Here is a 24,410-nt window from a genome sequence, read left to right as displayed (position 1 = left end):
TCAAGTGAAGACATAACCACATAACTGCTAGCTCTGGTCAGGAGTGCTTGCAGTTAAAGTGACATTTGAAAAACCCAGGAGACCAGCAGGGCCACCGGTGCTGCAAATGATAACGGATCAGGGGCAAAGTGTATTGCAGGAGCAGGCCATGGGGCCCCCTGATGTGGGGGCCCCATAGCAGCCGCTATGGCTGCTATAGTGGTAGTTACGCCCCTGGTTGTAGCCTTGTAATATTTCAGCTATCATGGTATGCTGGGGGTTGTAGTTGTGTAATATTTCAGCTGTCAGGGTATGATGGGGGTTGTAGCTGTATAATATTTCAGCTATCAGGCTATGCTGTGGTTGTAGTCTTGTAATATTTCAGCTATTAGGGTACGCTGGGTGTTGTAGTTGTGAAATATGGACAATGTGTCAGCGCACCCAGCAGTAACAGAAGGCTACAGAAGGCTGTCAGCTCTGGACATACAGGAAAGGGTTAATCTGCCCCACAGGTCCATTCCTCTAGCCGCAGCTTCTCACACCGGCTGCATTCAAGGGACAAGGGGCTGAGGTCTGAGGGGCTGCACTCATTAGCAGCAGGGTTCTGCTTCACATAGTAGCCGACCCTCACTGCATCAGGAGGGGGTCATATGCCTCTGTCACTTGTAACAGGGCATCTACACAGTTAAATAGCCGGCTCAAGCGTTCGCTGGGTGCTGGCTATTAAAACTTATCTCTACAGTGAGTGAAAGGGGGGTGGGTCAAGGAGGTGACGCTAGGGGGCAGGGCAGCACCCAGAAAACATGCCGGCGCTCATCAAGTCTGCCTGCCTGCCGTGTTCTCTGCACTATACTTTATGTTAGGCTGCGTTATTAGGCAGCTTAATATTGATACCAGGAAATCCTGGTACTGAACCATATTTTTATATCTATAGTAGTATCAATAGTTCGGTGCATCGTGCATTCCTAACTACAAGTTCCAGCATATAGCACAGAGGGGCTGGGAGTTGGATTCAGATATCCAAAGCTGTGCTCACCATTACTACCTGCCCCTCACTCCAGACGACCCCCACACAACTCACTAACACACACACACGCACAGCTCAGTAACACACACACACACACACACACCCACACACACACGCACAGCTCACTAACACACACACACACACACACACACACACACACGCACAGCTCACTAACACACACACACACACACACCACACACACACACCAGTACACTTACACTCTCTGGCAGCATGTGGTGCAGTCCTGGTCTCCTTCTCTCCAGCACACAGCCGGCTGGGGCCCCTCCTCTCCTGCTCCTCTTCTGTCCCAGAGAAAGCAGCGAGCGAAGGTAGTGAGGAGGCGGGGGAGTGAGGAGGGGCCCTGCTTCTGTCCACACCTCCTCTGCTTGTCACAGTGAGCAGGCTGACAGGCTGTAGGAGCAGTGTGTGTGCGTGCAGTACAGTTGTGAGGAGTTTCAGCGGGCCCCCTGGATTCTAGTTTGGGCCGGGGCCCCTGACAACTTTACTGCTCATACTGCCCTGATTGCAGCCCTGAGCCCTGACCTGGGAAGGAGATGGAGGTGCACATTGGACTCGGGGGGGTCTACAAGCAGCCGCCCGGCAAGATGATACGAGGGGCATTTGAGAATCTCTTTCTGAGTGTCCGGGGGGCGCTGCAAAGTGACAGGAAGGCTGCTGCTCCACCTGAGCCCTGCCACACGCTGCCAGCCTGGAGGGAGCCCCCCACCCCCACACCACCTGGACAGAACCCCAGGGAGACTGGAGTGAAGCCCGGGCACCCAGGCGGCTCCCTGGAGAGAAGGTGCCGAGCCAGAGCCGGCTCCCTGCAGCCCCCCCAGGGAGGTGTCTCAGTTCCCTGCCTGGGCAGCTGCTCTTCAGAGCTGAAGGAGATTCTGGGCGAGCAGGGAGGATGCTAGAGACAGAGGAGGGCACCTCAGAGCAAGTGTCCAAGGAGAGGTACCCGCTGACGCCAGAGGGCATCTCAGAGAGTGCCAAGGAGATCTGCAAGCTGTCTCAGTGTCCCTAGGGCTGAGCATGGAGGCACTGGAGCACCTTAACGCTGGCACCGACACCCAGAGAGGAGACTGCATGTTCGCTGGAGCCCCCACTCACACTGTGGACACCCACAAGTGCCAGCTGGTGAGGAAGACAAGTCTGCCACCTCATCCCCCCAGTACCACGAAAGTGCCTTCAGGAGGAACAGCCAGAGTAACTTCTCTGCTGGCAAAGCCCCAGAGGATGGCAGCTCTCTGGGCACAGATGAGAAGGAGCAACCCTGTACAGAGTTGGCACTGCCTGAATCAGGGGGCTACAGAAGCCGTGGCATGGAGTTGGCACCCAGCCTTACTTTGTACAAGCCCTCTACATTCATGGAAGATAACCCTGCCTACCCAGCCTACAGCTTTCAGATGGCCCTAACACCACATGGCAGAATAAAAGTCGAAAGCCCCATGGAGTTTGGTGGCAGTGCTTGGGGGGCCCCCGCCAGGTATGGTGAAATATCAGGTTATGCCCACTGTGGTCCAGCTGGTAACTGGCACCCTCTCTTCGAGGAGGGACAGTCGGCTGGTTCTATTACTGATGCCAGCCTGTATAGTTACCCACGAAGCCATGCTCCACCTGGTACCAACAGCGAATTCCCATCGGACACTTGGTATCCAGCGACAGCCATGCTGGGCAGAGTGCCCTATGGCAGTCCCATGAAGTCTGAGATGAGTCCATGGATGGAGGGATACCCTGGGGCATTTGGTGAGATGAGGTGAGTGGACTGAATGTTACACTGTTCTCCTTTCTTGTACAGGTTGGTAAAGGATGTGATTATTCTATAAAAGTAACAACCTGCTGCTGCAAAGACATGCTGGGAGTTGTAGTGATGCAACTGTCTGAATGCTATAATAAATCAGTGTTCTGTAATGACCCTATCTGGTGTCACTGTCTGCTATCGACATGATGACATCTACAGTGTGTGCTGTCACCTGTGTGTGCTGTCAGTGGTAGCAGCACTGGGCAGCACTGCTACTTGCTATCCAGTGCTTTGCCCTAACCTATGCCATAATAGTAAGGAGGGCACCTGTAAGTAATGCTGTACAGTGCCAATACCATAGAATATACAGTATTGTTAATTTTGAACAGCACTGAAAAAATAATCATTCATCGGGTATACAATACATTTATTACCTGTAAGAAGTAAGTAAAAAAAATAAATGAAGTGGCAGAAAAGCTGGTGGTCAATGTGTGCGGTAACATTACATTCCTGCAAAGATTTTAGGTGACTTTTTAGACTTTCTTTTTGTTCACTGTCTCTTACAATAGTATTTCTAGGATCAGAGGTTAGCAGGTTACACAGGCTATAAAGCACTAGGACAACCAGGAGAGCCAGGAGGTGAGTGATACAACAGCAGGGAAGATTCCTGCATGGGCACCAGGGTTCTGTGCTCCAGTCTATGTGTCCCATAATTGTTAGCTTGTCTGTTTTGTTTGGTTATTTATATATTTAGGTGGTCTCATATACTGTATGTCTCTTGTATTTAGTTATTTACAATGTCAAACAAAGTGTAAGAGTAACCATGGACTGAAAAAGTCATTTATTGTAAAACACTGTGGCTTATTCAGGATCAGGTCACACATTTCAGATCTACTGTGCAGTTATCTATCTCCTATCTATCTATCTATCTATCTATCTATCTATCTATCTATCTATCTATCTATCTCCTATCTATCTATCTATCTATCTATCTATCTATCTCCTATCTATCTATCTATATCCTATCTATCTATCTATCTATCTATCTATCTATCTATCTATCTATCTATCTATCATCTCTCTCTCTCTTCTCTCTCTTCTATCTCCTATCTTTCTCTCCTATCTGTCTATCTATCTTGTACTATTATCTACTCATCTTTGTATTGTTCTGTGCATTGATAGTTCAATGGATATCTATCTGTTTACATATCTATTTACAGTATCTGTTTGTCTATCTACACTATGTATTTGCCTTTAATCAGTCTATCTATCTATCTATCTATCTATCTATCTGCAGTATGTATTTGTCTATTATCTTTTAATTTATCCGTTTACTGGTCTAATATTTATTTATTTGCCTAATATCTATCTATATATCTATCTATCAAATATATATCTATCTTCTATGATCTATCTATTTATCCATTTATGTATTATTTATTTGTTATCTATAATCTATCTGCCTATCTATGTGTTTGCTATCATTTATTCTTTCATCATCTACTCTATCAATCTATCTATCTTTCTTTCTTTCTTTCTGTCTATCTATCTATCATCTATCTCCTATCTATCTTCTATCTATCTATCTATCTATCTATCTATCTATCTATTTATCTATATATCTATGATATATCTTCTTTCTTTTTGTCTATATATCCATTATCTATCTATCTATCTATCTATCTATCTATGATCTCTTTTTGTCTATCTATCTATATCTATCTATGATCTCTTTTTGTCTATCTATCTATATCTATCTATGATCTCTTTTTGTCTATCTATCTATCTATCTATCAATTATCTATCTATCTATCTATCTATCTGTCTATCTATATCTATCTATGATCTCTTTTTGTCTATCTATCTATCTATCTATCTATCTATCTATCTATCTCCTATCTATCTATCTCCTATCTATCTATCTATCTATCTATCTATCTATCTATCTATCTATCTATGATCTCTTTTTGTCTATCTATCTATCTATCTATCCATTATCTATCTATCTATCTATCTATCTATCTATCTATCTATCTATCTATCTATCTATCAATCTATCTATGATCTCTTTTGATCTATCTATCTATCTATCTATCTATTTATCTATCTATCTATCTATCTATCTATCTATCTATCTATCTATCTATCTATCTATCTATGATCTCTTTTGATCTATCTATCTATCTCCTATCTATCTATCTATCTATCTATCTATCTATCTATCTATCTATCTATCTATCTATCTATCTATCTATCTATCTATCATCTCTTTTTGTCTATCTATCTATCTATCTCCTATCTATCTATCTATCTATCTATCTATCTATCTATCTATCTATCTATCCATCAAACTATGAAAAGCTCTTGATTGCTCACATTATGCTCAATTGCTTGTGTGTGGCACAAGGTCAGTGTATTTTTTATCAGGGTAAGTCCAGGTCAGAACATCCTATTTCTTCCTCTGTCTGATATTTGTATATGAGCCTGCAGTGAAAGTGAAGGGTGTTTGCGGATTTATTCTTCAAAGGAACTTTTCTGGATCAGTCAGTGCGGGTGCAGAGAACAACATCTGTATTGTACCTACAGTTTATGCCTTTAGTTTTCCCTCTTTTTTTAATATTGTATTTAAGTTTCTTATAACCCCCAAACCATTATATCAAGTACAAAAAGATCATTGGGTGTTAAACCCCTGGAAAGATGATGACTCTATAATCCAAGTCCTAAGTAACTTATAAGAATGGACTCTTTGTCTTCTGCTCGTCTTCGAGGAATTATTATACAGCCTTCTTAGAGGAAAGAAATTAGCCTGCAGGTGTAGTAAAAAAAAAAAAAAAAAAACTAAGATGGTGTTAATGGAATTGTTAAAACCTTTGGTGAGAAACTAAGACCTAATACATAACATTACTTAATAATATACTTTGCTACAGTGTATTTTATGTCTGTATAATAACAGGTAGCAATAAAGTAGGAACAAAAAAATATTTCATCAAAGAACACAATATACCATCATAAGGGCTGTGTACATTATATGGTCCGGCAAATATTATTCTGTATAGATTGCAGCGTCCTAGATAGGAAACGCAGATGTCTATAGAGTAGACAGATCTATATGTATAGTCTTGATGTGTTTGCTGTCCATATCAATGATTGACTTTTGTAGCCTTTTCTGGCCTTTTCGCAATTCACTGTACATCCAGACAGTGACTGAGTTCACATAACTGCACTTTCATTGATTGAAGCCCATATTAATGTTATGAAGGATTCCCATAAAAAAAAAGTCAATAAAGTTTATCATTGTGACACGATTAATGTTCCCTCATTCTCCTCGAAACCATTGGCTCCTTTAACTGGCAGCGCGCGAGGTCCATGTGAATGTAGATTCAGTGGAATTTGTCCTTGTGTTGTTTGTATTTTTCTTACTAGTTTTCTGATATTGAGGACAGGCGTAATACATTTCACTTTCACCCTCAGAAACTTCTCGCATATGGTGCCAGCTTTCAAACTATATCTAGGCCAGGAAAGACGCATCATTCGCAGAAAACATTACCACGTATCATATAAGGTGAACCCTGTCACATGCAAATAAATATTCTAGAAAGGTCAGCTGCGGCGTTCAAATGTTACGTCAGATCACTCCAGGCTCTTTAGTCTGTAAACACTTAGCGTGGTCTTTACGTCTATGAATGACAATATTGTACAGTCATCACAGGAGGTGCATACACATTGTGCGCTCGCTTACTTTACAACTAGATCATATTATCCACAGATAGTCGCATTCTTTTCCGGTCATCATTCTCAATTGATAAATGTCATTTCATGGGAACTTCCGATTTGTTTTATAAATTTATTTATTTAATTTTTGTTTGGTTGTGGTTTTACCTAAAAATTAAGTTTACTTCTGTACATACAGGCTTTTGTATAAATCATCCCAGAAAAACATATGAAACATATATATATATATATATATATATATATATATATAGGGATAATGGCACCATATCTAATAGCAGCAAATATTGTCATCTATCAAGAGCGACATTTTCACCTGTCGGATGGGGTGTATGTTGTTTTCTTCGCAGCTGTTCCCAGCTGAGTAACATTCAGTCATTATACTATTGCATATTGATGTGTGTGTAGTGTAGCTGATCTGTAATAGCAGTCGCCCCGAATTCTCTATTTTGTATGTCGTATGTATGTCGTATTTCTTGTATGTCGTATTTTCAGCTTTCTGTTCACGGACAGAATAGCTCGATTTTATTTTCATCTTCCTCTGATTTTTTCTACATTGCTTTACTTCTTGGTGTCTTTACATTTATTGGCTTTAACCACCATGTGGCCGACAATGATATATAAGGAGGAGGAAATGTATTTACTAAGTTTTTTGTTTTTAAAAAATAACTTTCATTAGTACAGTCATTGCATTATTGTGCTTCTAATTCATCTATTCTTTCAGGTCCCAAGGAAATATACACCGGTATGAATGTCCAGTCTTCACGCTTGCCTTAGTAATACATATGGACACATTGCTCTCATTTTGGGTGCATAAATCCGCACTTTTTACACATGCACTCTGTTGTAGATGTATAGATTATGCTAAAGGGTTTATCTTCGACCCCACCTATGCAAGTTATAATTCATTCACGTATGGTGGGCTTTACTACATACATTTAATAATACTGGGAAGTATAATTTCCCCAGAGATGAAGGATTTGTAAAGCCAGATAATGAAATGTTCAGCCCCAGCGTATTATGAGAGTCCCATGTCCGCAGAACAAGTTGTGTGTTCACCATTGGATGTTCTATGTATCTATGTATGTAATAGTAAGGCTGATTCATCTGAAGTATAAACTATAGGGTAGTGTATACGCTGAGGTTTTAGATTTTATATTGTATTAATCAGAGTAAATAAATAATTGAACACAACAAAAAATCGAACAAAATCCACTGCGTATGTTCCACGTTTTCTTTGGTTTCTATGCTCATTTTTAACGTTTGTAGCGTGTTTCTCTCTTGTTCGCTCTTTGGTTATTTTAGCTGGTGACAGTGATGGATAAGCACTGAGGTAACTTATTGAGTCATTCCTCTTCGTTCTAAACTAAACTAAATATATTCTCGGCGTTTCTCAAATGCATAACAGGTCTAAGGGCTAATGGATACAATGTATATACACGTGAGATAATGTCTTTGCGTCTTACTGTAGTGGAACAAGGGGCCAGAAATGAAGAGCAGATGGAATGGAGTGGATCGTTTTTTGCTGAATTATTTCCGCACCTTTGTTATTTTTGTCTGGATTGCTGATCCTGGGAATCATTACTTAGAATTCCATGGCATCTATATGACCATTCTTAATAACTGACACGGTAAAATGCTGTGATTTACTATAGCACAGAACTAGGAATCGCTGAAAACTGCTTTTATTGTGCTTATATAGAGTTTGGAATTTTACTATTCTCTAATGCTGTATATAGACGTCCATCACTCCCATTGGTTCATGTTCATAATGGGGACTTTGGGGACATAATGGGGATTTTTAGATTAACCTGTCAGTATCTTTTTTTAGGAACTTGGGAGGAAACCCAATATGCAGATGTTGTCCTCAGTCACATTTGATCCCGCGACCTTCGCACTGCAGGGCAGCTGTACTAACCTCTCAGCCACCTTGCTGCATTTTTTACTATCACTCCTGGACTATACCATATTTTTGAGCATGCTCTAGTTTTCAGGATGTACAGTGTTTTTTTAGGATAAATTGCCTTTAGAACTTCTTCAGATGCCAAACTTCGCCAAGATATATGATTGCTACAAAAAGGTTGGGTTCACACTGCGTTTGTGTTAATAGTTAACTTACTCATTTTATACTAAGAATAAAAACATATATAGTAACGGATGCTGCTATATGCCATACAGCATATGCAATACAGTTTCCCATTCAGTTATAGTTTTACAGTCTGGTTAATATCGTTCTGTGTAGATACAATGTCCTAGATATGAAATTACATTACATATAAAAACGGAGAACATTCATTTATTTTTTTTGCTATATACAATAGCATAGTCTGCTACACGTTTGTATGCAGCAAAATTAAACAGAATGAAACGGACAGAGTAAAACTTAAATACAAATTTTGGCGGTGTGGGAACTTAGCCTAAGGCTAGGTTCATGCTGTGTATTCATTGTCTGTTTAAAATATCCATTATATGGGGATAAAAATGGACGGTTAAAAAGGATTTTGTTGTGCCCCCTCTCAGGATCCGTATTCCGTTGACTTATATATATATATATTTTTTTTAAAGTATTTAAACATTTTTTTTCTTAATTTTTTAGCATACAAAAAAAAATGTTGACCACTTTTTTCTATATGTTAAAATGAAACATTTAAAAACAGATCCATTAAACAGACAGCAAAAACACTGTGTGAACCTAACCTAATACTTACTGCAACACAGAACACCACGTGGCCCAATGGGCCATACCATAGTCTGGACAGCTTTTTTGCCTGATATGGTTTATGTTGGTCACAGACTACAGTCAGCTTTATTTAGGTTATTGGTAAGATCGCTGATGGATCCAGTAGTTTGCGTCCATTTGAACAAATGATTTTAATGTACACCTTCATACATACATTGTAAGTGGAACTCTGTGTTTGATGTATATTATGGCTAGAATACTCCATTATGAGGTGCATCCACATTGGTATTCCTGTTTTTTCTTAGTTGTCTGATTTGCATCACTCCCACTTGTAACAATTTATTACAGAATATGTCTTTTTGTGGTTCAGAAATCAGGCAGTTCTTAGGTTTGGGTATAACTTTACGGCTATGTTCCTACAATGAGAAAATGACTGCTGTCTTTATGGACGGCCATCATTTTTTGGCGCTTAAGTGATGGCCGTCCACAAAGAAGGGCGTCATTTTCTCATTGTGGCAACATAGCCTAAAACTGAGATACTTGGTGTTTATAGTGAAGTTACTCAGACGCCTTCTGCTCGGGTTGTTAGACTATGGTATCAGGTCTCTTGTTACCGGTTTATGATTTTTTTTTTTTTACTTCTCCACGGGTTGGTTTTTGTGGGCAAGAGTAAAGCTAAAAAATAAGCTTAAATTGCAAATAGCTTGTTATTCTATGTTACCCTTTTACACGACACCTCTCTCTGTTGAGTTTGTTACTTTTTCTTTCTAAACAAATAAAAAATATTGTAAGATAAAACATGGAGACACTTTAAAGGCTGCATGTGGTTATGTGCTGAACTCTCAAACTATCTTAGAATTCCAAAATATATTAATTCCAATTTTTTATTTTATTAATAGAATTCCCGCTGTTAACAGCCTAAACAGCCTTAAAATAGTGCAAATGTTACATCTGTCAGCTCTCTATGGTGTTCTATGATAATCCCTGGTCTGTTGGGGACAACGCAGGCAACTAAGGGTGAACAGCAATTCATCAGTCACCTTATATGTGTTCACGAGACTCTCACTGCAAACAGGAGTGACTTCATTTATTACACTATAGCCAGGATGACCAAAATGTGTCTAGAGAGTCACATGAACCTCACGGGTCTTCTCCATTCAGAGAGACAGTCCTCGATTTTTGGCAATGTCTAGGAAGGCAACACATCTATGATACTTACTGCCTGACGGCCTTCCTCAGTGTTGATCTCTGACTTCACGGGTTAGTACAGTAAGATACAGCTTCATTTTACTACTGACTTCCTGCTCCTGGTAGTTTATAGCAGTTTGGGATCATAAAAGAGAGATATGTTATATAGTCGTGAACATCTATGCACTATTGGCATGGGACAATCTCGGGTTGGCACATTAGTATGGGCAGGCATTTTAGCACTAGCTACTGTGAAGATGTGCTTGCTAGTAAAGTCTGCAAACTTTCCAACTTCGCTCAGAGTATATTAAACTCAAAATAGTAAGATTTTTCTTTAGTCATCTGTTTCTCGGATATTTTCCTCCTTTCCTCTCTAGTGTTTATAATGACTTCATTGGGTGTCATAATGGCCTCTTCCCTCCCTGTTGCTTTGAAAATAATTGTGAGGGTTCTGTTCATTCTACAGAAGCATCAAGACTTTATAACATGCATATGTGTTTGCTTTTTCAGTCCTGTAATTATTTTATCTTGACTTAAATTGAAAAAAAAACTTTTCAGGCACAGCGTAGAGACGCTACGATTTCTTATTCGCGTCGCGGACATTTTGTAAGTCTGGTAAGACTGACAGGCTCCAAGCAGGAAGACCCCTCTTTTCTCCGCACAGACAGCGGGGAATATATATTTTTGCAGCTTTAGATGCCTGACAACTGTTTTTGTGTCACCTGTTACAGCTGCTATTCGATATACACAACAGAAAGGGGGAAGAAAACGTTAAGTTCACATTAATGTGAGCAGTATCAGAGATGGTTAATTAGCTGAAACCCAATCCCTTCCCTGGCATTTCTTTTACATTTGTTCCTAGATGCTCCAGCTAAAGGAGCTAGGGTTACACATTGAAGTAACTCTTCATTATCAATTTGTAACACATTGTGCGTAGTATACATAATATGGAGAAAGCGATTACTAAAGAACCAAAAAACACAATAAAAATTAACCGTAGATACAAATAGGCAGAAAATCGTTCCGTTATTAGTCCGGAGGATTAAACTGGCCGCAAAATCTTCGTGGATACATTCACTGTATAACTTCCAACGCACTATTATACAATTATTAATGTTTTAATGGTTGGACTTTCATGTCTCAACGTGATAGCCTATTAGCATTCAGCCGCCTTTGAAGTGAAAGTGGAAGAAATGTTTGTCGATCAAATTTGACTTCATATGTACAAACAGTGAGGCCTGCCCGTAATTTCTTATAGAGCATTTTGTATATCGGATAGTTACCTGGGTACAACTAATGAATTATTAACCTACTTTACTAACCCATAGATTAGATTGGGGCTGATCTATTTCATTGAGGTGCAGTCTCTTTTTGTTTGTTACTGCAAAGACTCTAAAGCCAAAAAGGTTGTCCTGAGCCATTAGGAATACCGAAAACACCTGACAGGCCTACCGCTCCCAGCAGAGAAACATTTTTTAGCAGATTATCTGATATGTGTCTAGTGAACGGTTTTTCTCAACAAAGCTTTTCTGCATGTTTGCCAGTGACAACTCTTTTTTTTATTTTAATTTTTTTATTTCTTTACCATGAACAGTGAAGAACAGGGTCAATACTCTCAGATGACCTAGTAAAATTCTGTATTTTAGTAAAAGTAATTTCATGAAGTTTTGTATAGCAATATGATGATTGTGTACGGTATTGGTAAAATAAAAAGTGTATGCAGTAAATTATCTATAATGGCAAAATAATTTCCTTGTTGAGTGTTATAGAGATCAGACCACATACATACTATGGTGACACTATACAGGGATTATATATTTTATAGTTTATGCATTCATGGTGTTATATGGTATACCCTAAAGCTAAGCAAGGAGGAAAGTAAATCTGCAATCATGTATCAATATTTCTATAGTTCCATTGACAAGACTGGGTGTCTAAATTACACCTTTTTAATTTAGACTGGGTGTCTAAATTAAACCTTTTTAATTTAGACTGGGTGTCTAAATTACACCTTTTTAATGCAATCAATACGAACGGCAGCACCGTGCAGTATGTGTCTCCTAGGTTTGAACACACGTATTAAATATATTACACAAATATACAATTTTAAATAAATGTAAATAAAATAAAATACGGCAACATTTATAGAAAAAAAAATAGAACATGTATTAAAAGTTCTCCAGGCGTGTACATTCTCAACTTGACGTCCTCCAGGCGTGTAAATTTACAACTTGACATTCAGCACGGTGATGCAGTGGCATATTGGGCATCACTAAATTGGGCGTTATACATAGGCCGTAGTAACTGTATCGCCCAGAGTGCCAATGCATTTTCTTATCCTTGATATCAGATCAGGTGTTGGTATATACCTGGTGGGACACTTTAAAAGCATTACTGAGTATATACAAGTCATTTGGATTTGGTTGGAAGAAAAAAAAAAAGACCAAAGACCAACAGAAATACTGTGTGTGAACATAGCCCGAGGGTATTTTATTCTTTTTCGAAACACACATACTGTATGTAAATGATCCCTTAGTTGCTGATGAATAGTATGTGGCAGACTACATGAATACTTTTCTCAGTGTAACTAATAACACAGATTATTATTCATGTTAAGAAAAGTGTATGTGGTGTATACAATTATAATAGTCTGCGAGGTGTTATGTTTTGTTTTCAAAAATTCACAAAAGTAAAAGGAGGGGCAGAAAAAGATTTTTTTTTTGTCACACATATGCCATACTTTTCCATACTTTTAATAAAATGTAGGCTTTTTTTGTTCCTAACAATATACCTAAACATATAAAACATGCAGCATTTGTAAGACTTCGGGAGAGGGGAAAAATTTGAGCATGTGATATTCTGACAAAAAACTGTGTAATGCGCAGTGACAACTTTGTGTGTATACCCCACGTGTGTCTTCATAGCAATCTTATAATCTCGTTGTGTACAGTTGTTCCCTTTATCCCTGCAGCTGTGAAAGAACTAGATGACATAGACAAATGGGTCTTGCACGTGGACACTTAGCAGAAGTGTGTCCTTTTTTATTCATTATCCTCGGTATAAATAAAAAAAATAGTGATAATCTTCGGTTTGAAGTTTGATTTCTGTTCAGTTGATCAGTGATCAATTAACTGTGTGCAAAATCCGGGCCATCCATCAGCTATGTTTGACTCTTTGTCCAGAATTTTGGATCACTGTGACTTTAAACAGCACAGAGATGTACGGCTTTTCTAAGCTTTACTTAACAGCGTGCAAACAGCGCCTTTTGTTATATCGTATGCAGCTTCTATATTTCAAGACTTTCTGCTGGAATAAGTATTTTTATTGGTTATAGACAGAGATACATAAACCTGGAAAGTATGGATATGTTTACTCGTCTTTGACTATAATATGCTGTGGAATATACTGGGGTTATGTAAATCAACTATACGAGAAACTAACCTAGTATATCATCTTGTACATGGTAATATTAACTATTGAGTTTTGCTGTGTGTTTATGTATTATGTATTTATAATTTTGAGTGAAAATAAAACAGGTAAACACCATTTTTTTTTTTTTAAACTGGGCGTAAATAGTGAGCATTTCCACTATTTTTACGCCCATACTGCATTATGCCTTTTTTTTGTATTTTCAGCCATGTCTGAAATTATAATATCTTCCCATCTCTGAACTGTACTTATGGGACAAAGATGTTGAACTATCCATTTTTATTTTTGTTTGAATTGCAGTGTTTCTCCATTCTTGAAAGTATTCTGCAATTTTCTCTAAATATTTACGAATCAAATGTTTTAGATGTAAAAAAAATCACAGACAGGGATGATGTTTTCTAAACTCCAGCCAGTGTCAGGACAGTGTCAGGAAAAATGGGAGTGCAGGAGGATGGGTAAGGTGAGTATGACTTTTTTAAAAGGATAACCTCTTTCATAAGCATACATATTAATTACAATATTCCATATGCACTATATAATAATATAAAATTGAAATTAAAAGTGTACTAATAATCCAGTACTGATCAGATGCAGTCAGTGGTAGTAAAAACACATCTAGTGACTTATTCCATTTTCTTCTCCATCCAGCCCAGATCGCCTGGATTTATCTCTATTGCATTGATCCCCCAAATGTGTTTGCTTCTACCTTTGCCACTATATCCCCACCCCTGTGTCTTCTAGATATCAATATAACACACTGCTCCTAAATTAAATTATTCCATACTGGGCCCCTAGAATTTAATTGTACCAAATGGTGAACCTGCTAATTATATCACATTGTATCCAATGTATATAGTTAAACCACACTGTGCCTTCTGAATATAGTTATACTACCATGTACTGCGTGAATATGGTTACAATGAAGGAAATAATTATTTGATCCCTTGCTGATTTTGTATGTTTGCCCACTGACAAAGACATGAGCAGTGTATAATTTTAACAGGTTAATTTTAACAGTGAGAGACAGAATAAAAAAAAAAAATCCAGAAAATCACATTTTACAAAATATATAAATGTATTTGTATTTTGCAGAGAGAAATAAGTATTTGATCCCTCCGGCAAACAAGACTTAATACTTGTTGGCAAAAGCTTTGTTGGCAAGCACAGCGGTCAGACTTTTTTGTAGTTGATGATAAGGTTTGTGCACATCAGGGGGAATTCTGTCCCACTTTTCTTTGCAGATCTAAATCTGAGATTTTGAGGATGTTGCTTGGCAGCTCTTAGCTTCAGCCCCCTCTATAAGTTTTTTAAAGGATTAGGGTCTGGAGACTGGCTAGGCCACTCCATGACCTTAATGTGCTACTTTTTGAGCCACTCCTTTGTTGCCTTAGCGGTATGTTTTGGCTCACTGTTGTGCTGGAAGACCCAGCCACGACCCATTTTTAATGTCCTGGCGGAGGGAAGGAAGTTGTCACTCAAAATTTTACGGTATATGGCTCCATCCATTGTCTTATTTATGCAGTTCAGTAGTCCTGTGCCCTTAGCAGAGAAACTTCCCACAACATATTGTTTACACCTCCATGCTTGACAGTGAGGATGGTGTTCTTTGGGTCATAGGCAGGATTTCTCTTCTCTTACTCCAAACACTGTTTGCGCTATCCTGCCACTACTTACGCTGATGCCAATCTGCCACTAACCTCCACAGGTTATAATACCAGCTCTCACCATCTTTCCTGGCCTCTTCTGGCCAGGCTCCTGCAGAACAGTGGAAGAGGCACAATGACATAAGTGAAGGAATGTTGCATCATCATCAGGGGAAGTGCAATGACAAGCTGGAAGCCTTTTTCCCCTGACGATGATGCTTCGTCATTCTGGCTGCCTGCATTACATAAAAGGTGTTGAATAGTAGAACACAAAGCCTAGAGGGGGTTTCCTTGCACCTGTGTGTGCTATTGTAATGCTCATTCATATGTGTGTCCTACATCAGTGTGTACGGTTGTAAGAAGGACCGGCTGTTTGGGAGGACCCTCGTAATCCCATGTTTTATTATAGATAAGAGCAGGCTTTAATAAAGGTTCTATAAACGTGGCAAAACAAGATAAATGCCATTGCTGGATGATCTGGACCTGGACAAATGGTCAGTAGAAAGTGTAGGTCTGATTTGTTTTTTTCTGTATTGCTAATGATTATAGCCTTGGCATCCGGACAAATTCCGTAAGTATTTACTTGGCTACATAATAGTTCTGTTTGTGACAGAAACTTTGAGCAGAATTTCTTACACTCGTGAAAGTTAGAATATGACCACTAAAAGCTAACAGGAAATAGAAATATTTTGCATTTTTGCTACTCGCAACTCTTTTTTCCAGTAACTTGTTCCCAGTCCTAAACGCACTTCTTTATTTACGTCATCTGCTCCCTATAAATGTACCAGTGCAGCGTATCTGAGCTGCCACAGTAATCTTTTCATTCCTTCACGATGACAATCCCCTCATTATAACTGCATCCAAAAGCTAAAAATAAAGCAATCTTTTGGGGTCTTTGATGTTTTTGAGAAAATGAATTTGTATAGTAAAAATTATGTAAAGCTTAGGGCTATGTTCCCACTACGGGAACATAGCGGGGGAAGGCGGGCGTCTCATAATCAAGATCATTATTAGCAGCTGTCAATATTACGAGGTGGCTGCCTCTCCCTGCTATGTTCCCTTAGTGGGAACATAGCCTTATTCTTTAACTTAAAGGGAACCTGTCACTAGTTTTATGCTGCCTGAATCATAAACAACATGAAACATTGACTTGCTTACCTATCACAGCAATCTGTTGAATGGCTGTGCTAATTGAGAGTTATCATGTAAGTGTCTCTGACCAGGAACAGGAGTCACTGTGGTGATGGGGCACTTAGATGAAAAGGAGAACTTTTCTCCATGTATCTAATCACTCCCTGGTTTCCTCTATGAACTGTTGCCCTGATATGGAAAAGTGCCCTCACTTTCCTATAATCCCCCTTGCTTGCAGGCTCATTGAAGACCAACTGCCAGTACTTCCTGGAGATTGCAGTTAAATTGAGCATGCCTGACCCACCTTAGGGAGTCATAACCAAGGGAAGCAGGTTATCAAAACAATGCACTAACATTTAGTAAGTCTATAGCTCCTAAAGACTATGGGGGAGATTTATCAAACATGGTGTAAAGTGAAACTGGCTCAGTTGCCCCTAGTAACCAATCAGATTCCACCTTTCATTTTCCAAAGAGTCCTTGAGGAATGAAAGGTGGAATCTGATTGGTTGCTAGGGGTGACTGAGCCAGTTTCACTTTACACCATGTTTGATAAATCTCACCCTATGTTTTCAAAAATAATTGTACATTTAAATATGTTTTCTTTCACATAATGCATCAGTTTAGACCTAGCTTTCATAAAGACACAACAAACATTATGACTCATTAAGGTTAACTTGCCTTGGTACTACAAGGAGCAATCACATGGGGATTTTTTTCTGAATAAGACTTAATTTACATGGCTATAAATGAACAGTGTGAGAACCATGTGTGCTATGCCAAAAATGGGATCAGATCCCATCAGAAGAAAACCAAAGCCTTTCCCAAAGGAAGCACTTCTGAAGGCCAACTTGCCTTCCTTCGAAGTGAAAGATCCCATCAGAAGAAAACAGAAGCCTTTCCCAAAGGAAGCACTTCCGAAGGCCAGCTTGCATTACCACAACTGAAATGTGTGTTATCATAACCCCTAAATAGCAGCCACAATGTTACCAGACAGTGCCAGCCATGGTTCTTACTAGCCAGAACGGGGAAAATTTATCCAACTGGCCTACAAGTACACCAATCTAATAAATTTTGCTCACCCTGTGCGCTGTGTTGGATTTACTAAGCACTTAGTAAATCCAGGCAGCCCGCGACAGTCACAAATATCTTTTCCTGCTCCAGAACAGGCCTAGATTTTTAGCATGATTTTGGCCTTCAAGCAGGCGCAAATTATATTAAATCAGGCACATGAGGAGGCTGTGCGCCCCTTTGCAGCCGCTCTTTAGGCGCATGGGGCTACCTCTGGCGAATACTTCAAAATAATCACAGATTTTTGTGCAGGGAGGCTGCTTCGCGCAAAACTAAAAAATGATTTCCAAATATTTGCCACGCACAGAGATGATCAATCTCCTCCCACCCTTATGTAAATTTTACTGTGCAGTAGTGTTGAGCGAGCATGCTCAGTGCTCGGGTAACCTTCGAACAATTGTTAGGCCGGCGACTACAATTAAAAAAATGCTATAGTTTTTGCATATTTCGTCCCTTCAAGGGATGTTTAAACGAAATAAATACTAAAAGGAAATAAAATGTCTGGCAGGACGCGTCAATTGAAGGCATTCCAACGGACACAGACTAATGTGTCTTAATTTTTCTTTCTAATTTTTGTTTATCTTGATGAAATTTCCCTTGAGGGGACAAAATATAGCAATCGTTCAGCTTCAGTTATCGAAACATAATGGTCTAGGTTAACAAGCCATCCTCCGCTCTGCACCTGGAAAATGTTGAGTCTCCTATTGATGTCAATAGGGCTCATTACTCGAGTTGAGCCTTTGAGCATAAAAAAAAAACGGAGCATTTGAGTTCTTGCTTAACTCTACTGTGGAACCCCAGCACTGTTTTAAAGAATAATAGCTACCAAAATAGCGTCATCCAGTATCAAGCAGCACAAGCCACAGTAAATTTGTCAACCACAGTGACCACTAAGATGGGCCATCTACATTGCCACTTAACAGTGTCAGCCATTGCTCAAAATATGCCAGCAACAGACTCTTAAAACAGCATCAAAGATAAATGGGATGAAATGTTTACGATTCGACACTCCAAGATGTGTTCAGAAAATAAAAGTTTTCTCTTTTAAACATGTCTTGGAGTGCTGCATTGTGCACATTTTATCCCAGTGCTCTTATGAAGTAGCCATCGAGTCCGTGACCGTCCCTATGAAGATATTAAAGTTGCTTCACATACTAGTGAGGTGAGCTGATCGCCCTTTTCCTTTTTTGCCAAAATGTGGTAGTTGATCTTCCGGAATTTCCTCCTGTTCCCACTGTCTAACAATAAGTGCCCAGTCAGCAGATGACACATCAAAGAAGCAGAGAGCATTGGTGAACAGCTTGGAACCAGTTTTTTTTTGTTTTATAAAGCCAGGTAGACTTTAGGGCTATATTCACACTACGTAAAAAAACGGCCGTTGTTTTCACCGGCCGGACTTTTGTGACCAAAACTACGGCCGTAGAATTGCGATCATACGGGCTAGTCGTGAAACTACGGCTGTTGTTTAATTTTGATTCCTAGCATGTTTATAAGCGGGATGAAACAGGTCATTTACTTTAAATACTGCGCCCAGCAGTATTTACATCAAAATCAAGTTTAATTCGGCAGATATAAGTTTTACGTTCGCGGCCGCATTGAAATCCACGGCCGTTGTTGCAGTATTACCGGCCGTAAATAATTGACATGTTCATTTTTCACGGGGCTGTATATCTGATACGTAGTGTGCATTCAACAACCGTAGTTACATTGCATTCCAGTCATTATAGGGAACCTCAAAACAACGTCCGTAGTCTGGTGGCGTGGACAACGGCCGCTATTTTACGTAGTGTGAACATAGCCTAGGGGTGTTTTAGGAGGTTCACACTGAGTAAATGAGACGAAATTTTCTGCGGAATCTCGCCTGCCTCAGTGTACCATAGCCTGTCTATGGGTGAGCTCCACTGCCGCCACTCTCCACTCAAAGAATTGACATGTTAGGCTATGAGGCACTGAGGCCGGTATGATTCCGTGGCATATTCTGCTTGATTTACTCAGTGTGAACATACCCTAAGTGATTATTCTAGTCATGGTGCAAAGAGTCTTTCCTTATTCTGGCAACATACTTACTGACCTTTTTTCCAAAGATCGGACTCACTGCACATCATTGAGGGGGAAATTGAGTGGTTACATTTAAAACAGTATTCACAGTTATTAATTGCCCAAATTGCTATGCTCAGATGTCTCTAGAAGTGGCAGCACTATATGTGCCAAAAGAAGGGGCATTATGAGAATTATGGCCACAATTTGCATAAAATGCCCGCGTTTGGCAAGAAAAAAAAGATGCTGTGTGAACATAGCCTATAGGTGATACCAGTAGATTATAGTTAGAGGTAATTAACATGAACGTAGAATTCCGTCTGTACACCAATGGTGTTCTACGGACTGGACCTGGCAGCTCCCAGCATCATGATTAATTATAATGTTGGGAGCTGTGTTCTGAGAGGCTGTGTCAGTACACGAGCATGAACTTTTAAACTTCTTTAGGAGCTCCCAACATCATAATTAATCATGATGCTTGGAGTTCTGCGGACGAGTGAATGAACAATAACTATGTTCTACTGGTATCACCTGTAGGCTATGTTTTTTTTGTTTTTTGCCAAAATGTGTCCGTTTTATACAAATTACAGCCATAATTCCTATAAAGCTTCCTTGTTTTGGTGTCAGACGTTGTGTGAGCATAGCCTAAATATGGAAGGTTTCCCACCAACAACATGGATAGGGGATGAGGTGATGTCTGATTGGTACATATGTCGAAAGAGTAAGTGTGAGATGAACTTAAAGTACAAGTCTAGCAAGGTTAACCTGTAAAACTCCTATACCCTAGGACATGGGTCTCCAAACTGCGGCCCTCCGTGTTTGTGTAGTGTTATAATTTAGGCCAGAGAACCTTTTTAAAGAAGACCCATGGCCTCTTGATTTCTCTATTTTATTGAATACTGTACATACATTACTTAGGAAATACCATGCGCCATTTCCATTATTCTTACTAGAAATGTAGGATCAAATAACCAGGGGTCATCAGGACAGGGTGTGTCCCTACATTGACGCTATCCAATCAGAGGACAGTGAGGCTGCCAGACAGTCTGAGGACACACCCCCAACTGGTAACACTCAGTTGGCCATTTAGTCACATATTTGTAACTACAATAACAGGAATGGCATATCACAGAGCTATGAGGAAATATACTTGTTTTTTTTTATGAAATAGAAAAAAAAAGGTGGGGGGAGGTGGGGCAAAGGTCCTCTATCTTTTTCACAATCTGATTTTTTTTTCTAATTACTTTTATTCACCTGCTGTAAACCCACAAATGATGATATATGTCCAAGGATTCTCCCTGTTATGTCTCCAAGAGTAGTGTAGTCCTCTCCGCATCAGAATGCAGCACATGGCCTGTTTCAAGAATTATATAGCGGCAGAATCAATATGAGTATAAAGATATTTTGTAACTAAGCTCAGTTCTGGAAGCCGAGCTCAATATGCCAATCAAGACCAAAGAGAAGGCTAGTGAAGTGTTGGCACTTCAGCAGCTCGGCCGTGCCTCCAGGACACAGGGGCAGTGAATAAACCTTCAGTATCTAAGTTATTCAAAGCCAATCTATAGCAACAGAAGTATGTTTAAAATACATGTGCATGCAGCTATGCAAAACCGCCCATACTGTAAGGTGCCAAATTCCGGTTACAACATCAACACTGTATTAAGATTTTACAGTATGTTTTTACGATTTTATGTTGAGAATTCCTTAAGTACTGTACCACATTATATAAATGTGAAATCCAGAAACTTTACATACCACAAGACTGTATGAAACTCAGGGTATAACACTGCCATGCAGTATTAGCACCTGGGCTGTGTGTATCCAGCCATGACAGCATGTGCCTGTATGGAGTATGTGTGGTCTTTTGTCTTTATTTATTTATTTTTTTTAATTTCTCACTCTCCAATATTTAGTCGGTTTGCTTTCTAGGAAAGTTAGGCACATTTATGTGTGTCTGCCCTAGATAAGCAAGTTAGATTGCGAATCGTAGTCTTCCTTGAGTAGCTTGGAGAAAACTTCTCTTAAATAAAGCACGCATCTACCACCAAATGCATGCATTGACAAAAAAAATAAAAAAATAAAAAAATATATATATACACACACAGGGCTTTTATTTAGATGTGTTACCACCGATTATTATTATTATTATTATTATTATTATTATTTTTATTACAAACTGTTTCTGTTAGTACAGTGTTATTTTATGTAACACTGATATACGCATGAAGTTGATATGAAGGTATGTTTATATTTTTAGTGTGTTGAAGAGGTTGGATCACTGTCTGCATTACACAGCTATATTTAGCTCCATTGGCACGTATACACTTAAGTTAGCGTCCAAGCAAAACAGGGCAACACATGACTGATTATGAACCAATCATGTTATTAGTTTTGCTTCTCACATTCAACCATGTGCTGGTATTTTTGAGCTACTTTATCTGTGTAGAGCCTCTTGAGGTATCAGCCTAAAAACACAGATCAAAGGATAACACCAGTATAACACAGATGACAGCCCCGTCTGTTGTAGAACTGGAATGTAAAGCCTGATGTAATAGAGATGCTATATTGATAATTGTATTGTATATTCTGCCTTCTGTTTAATAAGCTGTACCATACCACACTATATTTAAAAGTCCACATTACATTGAAACTGACATGTGTGCGATAGCAAATGCTTTACTTTTCCTTATATGTTAGTCATATAGTCATAAAGTCTAAACTAGGGATGGTCCGAACCTGCCGAACGAACCCGGACTCTCGGCAATGATTCCCGCTGTCTTAAACCTCCGTGCAGAGAATGGATACAGCGGGAGGACCGCCTGGAAAATCGGGATACAGCCACAGGCTTTATCCCAGTTTTCCAGGCGGTCTTCCCGCTGTATCCACCCTCTGCACGGAGGTTTAAGACAGTGGGAATCATTGCCGAGAGTCCGGGTTCGTACGAACCCGAACCTCGGCAGGTTCAGACCATCCCTAGTTTAAACCTGTGATAGGGAATTGTAATTTAATACATCTAACTTGATTAAAAGTCACTATAGTGAGCATGACGACTTTTCTCACAAGGGTGTACCTTAAAGTGGTACCCGCTGTTGCACATTTCAAATTTACCTTTATAGGCAACGTCTGTGGCTTCTTTCACCGGTAAAATAGGATTTAATCAGTTTAATTAGTGGAGGTTTGGCTTCTCGGCCTTTGAGTCCTCTGTCCTTGCCTCCTCACACTGTAATTGAGGTCCCCCTTGTGATGTTATGTGGTGGTTGTGATCCTTGTGAAACAAGCGTTGGACCAAGATGTGGGACAAGGGACTCAACAGCCGAGAAGCCCCTTCTAACCAACAATGAAAGGAGAAGTCTGTCCATTTTTAAAATTCGGGCAGGGTGGTGAGCGTGGTGGCAGTGGTGAGCACTGGCCTTGGGATCCCCGCCAGAAGGCATTTTTCCCCAGGTTGTAATGACCGATGGACTGGCCACTCAGCCAATCAGTGTTGTCTTACCCCAGTCACTGACTGGCTGAGCAGTCAGTCCATAAGCCAGGTCATGACGTGTGCAGCACTGGAGATCCCAAAGCCAGGAAGGGGGGCCCATATCGGCCTCTAAAGTCCCCGGAGGCCGGACTTTTCCTTAACAAGCTATTTTACAGCTAAAAGAAGCCACATAAGAAGCTCAAAAAGGTAAATTTGCAATGTCCAGCAGCCGCTGTGGGTGACAGTATTAAATTACCTTGACTGTACATTTAGGAATCAGTAGTAGAGATGTGAAGTAGAACTACTTTATACAAAATGTAGAACTTTATTTTTTGAAAGATTAACGCACAGCAGACCAAATGGATCAGGTGGTCTTTTCCGGTCAACAGTCTTAGGCCGGGTTCACACTATGTAAAAAACACGGCCATATTTCATAAAACCGGCCGTAATTGCGCAATTACGGCCGTATTTTTTATGTAGTGTAAACATAGCCTTATATGTGTCTAAATGGGAAATGACAAGCATCTTTTCCCATTCTGGGTTGGTCGCAGTTCAGGAAGTGAGTTGGTAGCTATGTTTTATGAGGCATGAGGCAACAACAAGCCTGTCTAAGATTACTCGCGTTGTGAAAGAGAGCAGGAAGGCATAGAATCACATGCCATCTCTACTACTAATTTTTATAGATGTCAATCTTGGTCATGTGACTGACTAAAAGCAAAGTGAAAAACAGCAGACTATGAAGCCAAATTTCAGTACTCTGTATTGGGGCTAGGGTCCTCATCAACATTGTAAATACTATCTCTTGGTGTTCTCTTTTTGACAGTTTTTGGTGCAGTGTGAGACTAGCCTTTATTTAGATATGTATAAAATACATTTAGGTGGAGATTCTCCAATTTCCAAGATCTCACAACTTTTATAATTTTACTACAAATGTTGTCTATGTCTATGTTGTATGTATATATATATATATATATATATATATATATATATTTATATATATATATATTTTTTTTTTTTACAAACATCCCTGTCAGTTTCCTTTTTAGTATTCATGTATTCAGAATGTGGTAAGATTTTTTATTTGTTCTTTTAAAATACAAACATGTGACTCTCAACCAGGACTTACTGTCTGTAAACTTTGGCACAGCTCCAGGATTGAAAATGTACTACCGTACATATGTATGGTTGATGTTCATTTCTTTCTTGTATCAAGATAAATGTTGTATGGGCAGAAATCAATGATGTATTGGGTTGCGCCCAATGTTTCATGTTTTTTCTTATTGAATTTGAAA

General features: G+C 39.5%; 1 pseudogene; it reads left to right on the top strand.

The window, feature by feature from the left end:
* The first annotated feature begins 1,560 nt into the window (after positions 1–1,560).
* LOC138776785 (androgen receptor-like) overlaps positions 1,561–24,410 on the top strand; it is a 112,424-nt pseudogene continuing 89,574 nt past the window's right edge.

This window comes from Dendropsophus ebraccatus, unplaced genomic scaffold, assembly GCF_027789765.1.
Source record: "Dendropsophus ebraccatus isolate aDenEbr1 unplaced genomic scaffold, aDenEbr1.pat pat_scaffold_476_ctg1, whole genome shotgun sequence".
In the NCBI taxonomy this organism is placed as follows: Eukaryota; Metazoa; Chordata; class Amphibia; order Anura; family Hylidae; genus Dendropsophus; species Dendropsophus ebraccatus.
The sequence above is the reverse complement of the archived record's forward strand: the minus strand, read 5'-3'. Positions and strand labels throughout refer to the sequence as shown.